The sequence below is a fragment of the Colobus angolensis genome, unplaced genomic scaffold, assembly GCF_000951035.1.
Source record: "Colobus angolensis palliatus isolate OR3802 unplaced genomic scaffold, Cang.pa_1.0 Scaffold140, whole genome shotgun sequence".
NCBI classification, from domain to species: domain Eukaryota; kingdom Metazoa; phylum Chordata; class Mammalia; order Primates; family Cercopithecidae; genus Colobus; species Colobus angolensis.
Genome location: NW_012114489.1, coordinates 3,832,693 through 3,841,919, shown reverse-complemented (window position 1 = coordinate 3,841,919; position 9,227 = coordinate 3,832,693).

Genomic DNA, 9,227 nt, shown 5'->3' with positions numbered 1-9,227 from the left:
ATAGATACACGCATATATATACGGAAGCAAGGAAAGTCTAGTGCCTCTTCCTGTATCATGGCCTGAAGCATCAATTATGTATTGATTATAAATGTGGTTGCAGTGAGCTGAGATTGCGCCATTGCACTCCAGCCTGGGCGACAAGAGTGAAACTCTTTCTCTGTAAAAAAAAAAAAAAAAAACAACCTAAACGAGCTGTTAGATGAGATTTCTAACCAAGTTGCCATTCCCATTTTAGAAGAACAAAAAGACAATTTCAATATCTGGTATTCAAATCTACAGAGGATAACCACCATAAATTTCCTGTCTGAAAATTGATGCTCCAAAAATAAGCAATCCAATAATTTGAACATAAAATTGTACTTAAACATAAAACTAGAAATCATAGTGATTGCTATTCGAAATATGTAAAAGAGTGATGAATAGAATGTTTAAAGGTCACATTAGCAAAAATTTGTTGAGGCTCTAAGATTAAATAAGCTTTCAAATATAAATAATTCTTCAGACATCCAGGAAGAAAAATCAAGTCACCTATCAAGGGGGAAATGTAGACAGGCCTCAGAGTCTCCACATGAGTAGCTAATGTCAGAGGGCAATGGCACACTACGAGTTCTGAGGATCAAGCCCAGGATACCCAGACACATTGTTGTTTAAAAAGATCAGTAACAAGAAGACATTTTTAAACATTAAAGAAGTCAGCTTCTCAAGACACTTTTTGAAAAACTACTCCACATAAAAGATCAGGAAACCAAAAGATGAAACAAAATAAAACAATTGAGGAGTGGAATAACTGTGATAAAAAGGACTGATGGGAAACGTTGAAGCTAAATACGCAACCAAGCTTAAAAGACCAGAGTAATTACTATACACACACATATACACACATATACAAACACACACATACACACATGAACATATATACACATACACACTCATGCATACTTGAACATATTTTCATATATATGTATATATACATATCCATTAAGTGTCATATAGGACTGTGACTTAACTTGGATGCTAATATGTGTGTAAGATAAAAGTCATATTAATGCAAAAATTACCCTCAAAAATCCTTTAAACCTCTGAGAGTGTTCAACACACATGGTTTTGTGTCTGCAACCTTATATATTAAATATTTTAAAGACTAACACTGCCTTGAAAATTACTCCTTTGACAAAAGGAAGGAACTAAAGGAAATTTGTATGCAGATAACTGGGTATGCAAACAATTCTGCCTTTAAGCTACTTATCAAATACTTATTGTGAATAAGGGGTTGGTAGAGAATTCAAAAACATTTCTGTTCTCCTGCAGGGTTGATTCCATTCTGTTTTAGTATTATACATGTATTCACTATGCAGCTCTCTGGGAATTCAAAAAAAAAAAAAAATCCAGTGGTGAATGGAAAAGTGATAGAAAATTCTAAAGAGTTCTCCCTTGCCTACAGAATTTACTCTAATTTGTTTAAATATCAAGCATCTGTAAACATAATAAATGTTAATAAATGTATTTGTGATTGTGAAGATTAAAGGTTAACTTGTAAAATCAGTGTGTAAGTTAAAAGATTCTACTGTAAATCTTAGCAAAGTTAAAATATATGCACAATTTTTAAAAATGGAGTAAATTTTTAAAAATAGGTACTTTATCTTTATAGAAGACAGTAAACAAATACCATCTAAAATTGGAAGTTAGCTTTTTAAAATAGTACAATGAATGAAAATCCTTTCATTTATGTAACAACCTTTTCTCTGTTTCAAATGGATATTTCAGGAACTAGTACATCTTATATTGAAGAATACAGATAGGTTCAGTTTCACTCCATTTTCTTTATCATCAATAAAATAAATCCAATCAAATTTTTGTATTTTATTTAAATTAGAATGTACAATATAACCCAGTTTTTCTATAATTATTTCTATCTCCCTACCCATTTTTCTAACTCTATACTTATATAAAAGATGTCTCTGAAAATACTAACACTGATGATTTTTAGTGACAATTTGAGGGAATTCAATTTTTAAAAATTATTAGTTTCTGTATTGCTATAACAACATCAAAACTAACAAACAAACAAACAAAAAAAAACTAAAAACCAAAACCAAAAACTCTCTAAGCAAGTGACAGATGTACCACTGTCCTATCCCCTCCATTGCCCTCGTTCACCATTTCTATACCAACTGCTACTTTTAGGTGTCAAAAAAGAAAAGTCTCTCTTCTGTTTCAACAACAACAAAAAGAATCTTTCCTCCACATAAACACCTTCTAATAGATACACATAGAGGTCTAGTTCAGTACTAGCTATCAGTTTATAAGCATTTTATCCCAAAGAACCCTGTTACAGCTCTGTCTTCATAAATGTGTTTGATATTTTGACAAAATACAATAATAAAATGACTAAAAACAGACATCTTCCCACACCAGTCTACACCAGTTCAGCGATATAATTCAGAGTGATGGCTTGCTCAATTGCAGATTAATATAGTATATTCATGAATGAACAGCTAATTCTTCCTCAAAGTTAGTTTTTATTTTGTTGTCTAAAACCAATGCTTTTTAACAGTGATAGTTTGTAACTTTTTTAAGTTTCATTTTTCTTGGCTTTGTCATTTTGATGACCATTAAAAGCACACTTTAGTGATGTCTGTTATATGACCTACGTCTTCTTTAAGGAGAATAATTTCTTTTTATAATTAACTCCTCAGCCACTGACTGGTCTGTCAGGGTTCTTCTGATTTGGTCTTCAAAACCTGGCTTTAACTTTGGAACATAAGGTTACAATAGTGAGAAACATTTAAAACAACTAAAGAGTAAAGCTCCATTGTTTTGAATTTGAGACTACCCTTAAAGGATACATTTTTTATCCTCCTCACCCCTTAAGTACAAATGAAACACTTTGTTTTCCTATCTTTTACTGGAGACGGAGGTGTAGATTTCCTTGTCAACACTTGCTGTGATTGGTAAACGCTGAACAAGGTAGTTGGCACAGAGAATTTCTGTGGCAAAAATGAAAATAAAGTCACCACAGACCTTGTGGATTTAACCCTAATATTGGCTTTGCTTTTTGACACTGCAATCAAACATAACTTAATATTTCTATGTCGTATGTGTATGCATTGCTCACCACAAGATCAGTGTGCTGGAGCTTAAAAGGAAAAAATTTATGAAAATATAGCACACATGTAGGACATATATACACACAAAGTGTTGAAAATTTGGTGGTAAGAGTTATATTAGACCACATCTAGGATGACAGGTATAGCTCCACATTCCATGGTTTACCAGAATGTTGAACTATAAAAGTCTAAAAAGGAAGGTGACCAAATTGAGGGAGATCTAGAAACTATGCTAGGAAAAGAAAAAGGAGGATGGAAAATGTCCACCTTGAGTAAGAAGAGCCTCAGGAAAACCAGGATAAGCTGGCATGTGGAATACTTTAAGGCAAAACCTGAACCAATAAGTTACTATTTTAGGAAGGTAGATTTCAAGTCAGTAGAGGAAACAACTATCAATGCTAATATTAGAATAAAGCGGTTGGGAGGGGTTGTTTGTTTTGAGATGGAGTTTTGCTCTTGTTGCCCAGGCTGGAATGCAATGGTACAATCTCAGCTCACTGCAACCTCCACCTCCAGGGTTCAAGAGATTCTCCTGCCTCAGCCTCCCGAGTAGTTGGGGTTATGGGCGCTCACCACCACACCTGGCTAATTTTTTTTTTTTTTTTTTTTTTGTATTTTTAGTAGAGAAAGGGTTTCACACTTTTGCCCAGGCTAGTATCGAACTCCTGACCTCAGGTGATCTGCCCGCCTTGGCCTCCCAAAGTGCTGGGATTACAGGCAAGAGCCACCACAATGGGCCAAAATAAAGTTTTATATTAAAAAAATAAAATTCCCATCTTTGAATTGGTTTAAAAGGAAGTCAAAGTAACCTATCAAGCTCTCATAAATGTAGCATGAATGATGATTAAAGTGAACAGAAATTCTTTCTATATGTCCCCCTAATTATTTTACATTCTAAGAACATCACTCTGTTAATAAGGAGAGAGAAATCCAGTTTTTGAAAGCATAATGAAAGAGTCGGCTTTCAGAGAATTGTCCAATTATGAACAGGGAATGCTGAAGCTGGAATCCAGATCTTCTAACTCTAAATATGTTCCACCTGTCTCAGTTTTTTTTACAAAACTGTTCAGATAAATAATACACATTAGTAATACAATATTAAAATATTTAAAATCATGGTCATGGGAATACAAAGAAGAGTTCTTAATCCTTAATCTGCCTCCCTGTATCTTAATATTGCATCACTCAACTTTAACTAATATGGCTTTTGAAGATTTCACTAAATCTGGTCTTCCTGAGTGAAATACTTTCTGAATTTATCTCACAGGTAGAGGCCACTTATATTTTAAAATGTCCACTAATAGACCATTTAGATTATATAAAGGCAGGCACAGTCCACTGGAATGTAAGCTTCGTAAGTGCAGGCATTCATTCATTCATTCATTCGAGATGGAGCCTCGCTCTGTCACCCAGACTGGAGTGCAGTGGCGCGATCTATGCTCACTGCAACCTCTGCCTCTCGGGTTCAAGCGATTCTCCTGTCTCAACCTCCCAAGTGGCTGGGATTACAAGTGCACACCACCACGCCCGGCTAATTTTTGTATTTTTAGTAGGGACAGGGTTTCACCATGTTGGCCAGGCTGGTCTCAAACTCCTGACCTCAGGTGATCTGCCTGCCTTGGCCTCCCAAAGTCGTGGGATTACAGGCATGAGCTATCGCACATGGCCAAGAGCAGGCATTTTCATCTGTTTCTCTGAGCCTAACGGCCTAGAACACAGCCCAACACATGGCAGGTACTCAATAAACATTTATTGAGTCAATCATTGAGTGAATGGAGATTAGGGCAAAATGAAAAAGTATGTTTTTAGTTGTCTCCTGGCTTATTCAGAGGAAAGGGATAATGGCTTTAACCTCAGAGAAGACAGGAGATAAGAGACGGCGCTTATGGCAGGAAGGAAGAGAGGGTATGATCTGGAGAAAGGACTGGATAGAGGATGGCAGCTTCAGGAAGCAAGATGACAAGAGAGGATAAGAAATCTAATTCAAAGCTCCTACACTTCTTTGAATGAATCTAAGACATAAAGTGATAACTGAACTATAAAGGCATTTTAAAACTAGAATTATAAAAGTGAATGGATTTCTAACGGTATCTGGTAATAGAAGTTTAGAATTTAAAATGCATTAGCAAAATCTTTAAAAAAATACATTGTTTGCTTGAAAGGATTTTCTTGGAAATTTGTTTCCTTCTAAAAAGAAAAATGGAATGGTTAGTCACCAGAGCTACGGCATTTATAACAATGTCCTTTATATCTTACCATTGATTTGTTTTCATTAGGTAAGTAGCTTGTTTTCTAAAGCCTTTTTTCCCCTTTTGCTCTTGGCCTTAATAAAATTGGTGGTTCTGGCACAGTCATTAATTCCATAGTTGTAAAATTCCCTTAGAGAAACATGGTAACTTCAGTCTATTGAAAATACTAGGAGAAGGGTAGTTTATTAGGTATTTGGATGACTGGATGTTGAGAAATATGTCATCTATCATTTAAAATATCCTTGGTACAAGGGCACTGCTAAGTGTATGCATATAAAATACTGAACATCTGGATTAAAACAGAAATGGCAATGAGATATGATGTCTTCATTATGCCAGACAACTAGATATGTGGAGACATATGGCAGAGTGAGTTTTTACATTTTATTGGCACGTTTATAGATCCACAGAAAGAGCCTAGAAGGAATCCATCCAATCCTAGAAGCTAAGTGTTTTTTTCTTCCGTTTTAGATATTAGGAACAATTAGGAAAATCATCCCATACCACAAATGTATGAGATTCAGTCAGTAACAGACAAAACGATGTCTAAACAGCCAAATCTTAAATAGGATAGTAATACTGATGGCCAAGTTGGATCTATCAATACCTATGCAATTTATCATAAATGTCCTCCAATATATCAAATCTAAGAATTATATTAGCACAAATTTAAAGCTGGGAAGGATTTTGGAGATTATCTTGCCTGATCCATCAATTTTAGTGAAGATAAAATCAAAATGATGATAGTAACACACATTCCTGTCTCCGGGGGGTTATCAGTTTAATGAGAAGATAACCCCTCAACAGGAAATTACAATATAGGGTAATGGAGGGCAAATGAATACAAAAACTGAGTATTACAGGGTTACATAAGAATGATATTATCTCTTGCTTTGAGGGCTAGGTGAGGATCAAAAATAACCTCCCAGAACAGATAACTCTGAAGCTAAATCAATAAAGAAAGAGTAAGAGTTATGCAGGTCAAGCAGAGAAAAGGCATTATAGGAATGGAAATAGAAATAGAACAGAAATAGAAATAGAAATCCCTTAAGGAAAGAAAAGCCATGTTGTATTGAGGGTGCTGCAAGCAGTCCATTTGAGTTGGTTGGCACACAGAAATGGCAGTAAGACAGAGGCTTCTGGGTGTCAGGATAAGAAATAAACTCTACGACTACACTTAATACGTTTATGTATGTATATGTGTTTATGTCTGTATACATGCATATGAGTGGATGTGTGAATCAAAATTCAATCCCATAATACTTAGCCACTTACAGGCAATGCACTCTATTTTCTATTCTTATTGTATTTTATTTAAAAGTATTGGTAAACGCTCACTAACATAAAGGACATGATCCACTCAAGTGCCATGATCTGCTGTTTGAAAGACACTTGTGAAAGTTGAAGGACAGTAAGGTCATGATAAACTATGGATATCAGACATTATGCATTGGAGAATGGAGAGTCATGGAAGAATTTTGAGCAGGGGAGTGAAGTGATTCCACTTGCATATAGAAAGATCATCTAAATCACTCCAAAAAGGCCTGGAAAGGCTTTCATGAAGGAGGTCAATTTTGGAAGTTTCTAGAGGTAATTTAAACCATTGATAGTGGTGCCAGAATTAAGATATATGTTTTGAGGATGATGAAATGCAATTAAGAAATTATGATTAATTGGACTTCATTATTATTTGGAAGAGGGTAAATCAGGGGGAAAGGTGGTGAGATTTTGGAGTCTGTCATAGGAAGTATGTGGATAGTAATACCAGTCACTGAAGGAAAAATAGGAAGAACAGTTAAGGGCTGAGAATAATGATTCGGTTTGGACATTCTGAGTTTCAGGTATCTGTTGGATATCTAAACAGAGATATCAAGCTAAATGGTAAATACAGATGATCCTCAACTTACGATAGGGTTGCATTCTGATCAACCCAATTGTAAGTTGAAAATATCTAAGTGGAAACTGCATTTAATATACCTAACCTACTGAACATCATAGCCTAGCCTACCTTTGAGGGGCCCAGAACACTTTCATTAGCCTATAATTAAGCAAAATCATCTGGGAACACAGTACACTGTAGAGTATCAGTTGTTTACCCTCATGATCACATAGCTGAGTAGGAGCTGTGGTTCAGTACCACTGCTCAGCATCTGGAGAGAGTATAGCACACTTTCTACTGAATGTGTGTGGTTTTCACACCACCCTAATACCAAAAAATCTTAAGTTGAGCTATCGTAAATTGAGGACTGTCTGATATGATTCCAGAGAGCAAATGACAGTTGTGGCTGGACAGATTTACAAGCTAGTAGTGTACATGAAATAACTGAAGCCACCGTTTAAAAGCCCATTTATGGATTGCGGATATTTCCAATAATATTTTCTGACCCTCTAAATGCATAAAACAATATTATAACATGTGTGAGGTACATTATTATCATGCCCATGTACAGATCAGGAAACAGGCCCAGAGACTTTAAATACTTTTTAAAGCTTAGTTTTGCCAGAATGCAAGACGGAAGCCCAAATTTTTTTATGCTGCCCCTTTTGTTTTTTTCCCCCAGTCTACTGGGTTGTTCCTCTTCATCATGCCATCTGCTTTAGCTCAAGTAAGAATAAACACATCTCTTCTTGTCCAAATAATACCTAGTTTATCTGCATTTATAAGTCATTAATTATTAGGTTGTTTGTTTTGCTCTGCTTTGTTTTTTGTGTGCAGGGTTTTGATTAATCATCCTTCATAATTCATAGAACATCATCATCATTCATTCCTGGAAGGCCAGTCTCTTATGTATTTATTCTCTTTTATCCTCATTCGATATTTTTATGTCCTGCTATTGACTACCTTTCTAATATGTTAGATATTCATTCTGTTATTTATGTTGTTAAAGCAAACTAAATATGACTTGAGAAGGACTCCATACGTCTCTATTTGAGTCCTTGTGGACGAACTGCAACCTAACTTAATAGGTAGACAAGACTGAGAACCTAACTTGGGAGTGTGCATCTGTAATAGTGGCCAGGCCTTGGCCAATCCCACCAGACATACATCAACCACTCATATACTGTCGAGTGTTCAAACTTTGTCCAAATAAGGCAAATGCTGAACTGTAACCAGTCCAGTTGTTTCTGTACCTCACTTCTGATTTCTGTAGGTAACTTCCCTTTTTAGTCTATAAATCTTCTTCTACCACATGGCTGCACTGGAGTCTCTCTGAATCTGCTGTGATTCTTGGGGCTGCCTGATTCACAAATCATTCATTGCTCAATTAAACTCCTTTAAATTTAACTCAGCTAAATTTTTTAACAGATGGTGTCAGAAGCGGGGTCCAAAGTAGACCCTCTAACGTGAAAGGGCATATCACAAGAATATTTCACATCAAAGCCTTCTGTAAAGTGTGTACCCTCCCCATTGCTAAACCTAGCAACAAGGTGAAATAGGGCAAGGTTGAAAAACAGCCCCCAGGACTAGCTCAGACAAACAATTCCAGGAAACCAGGAACCAGAACAGACCGGATGAACAGGCGGGGTAAACCAGCCCTGCCCTGCAAGCCCCTGATAAACGTCATCAGTGTTTCAAAAGAGTAACTGAAATATCAGAAATGGCGGGAACCAATCATAATCAGCCAAGTTGCCTTGTTCAAATGTCAGCCAGTCATACGTCTGATTTGTACAAAATCCCCTATGACTCTGTGCCTGTTTACCCCTGACTATATAACGCTGTCCTGAGCCCAGTTGGGGAGCTCTTCCGCTCGTTGCGCGACCAGCGTGAGAGTTCCAGGTTCGAACCTGTAATAAAGATCCTTGCCGTTTGGCTTTGACTCCGGACTCTGGTGGTCTTCTCTGGGGAATAAATGGTCTGGGCATAACA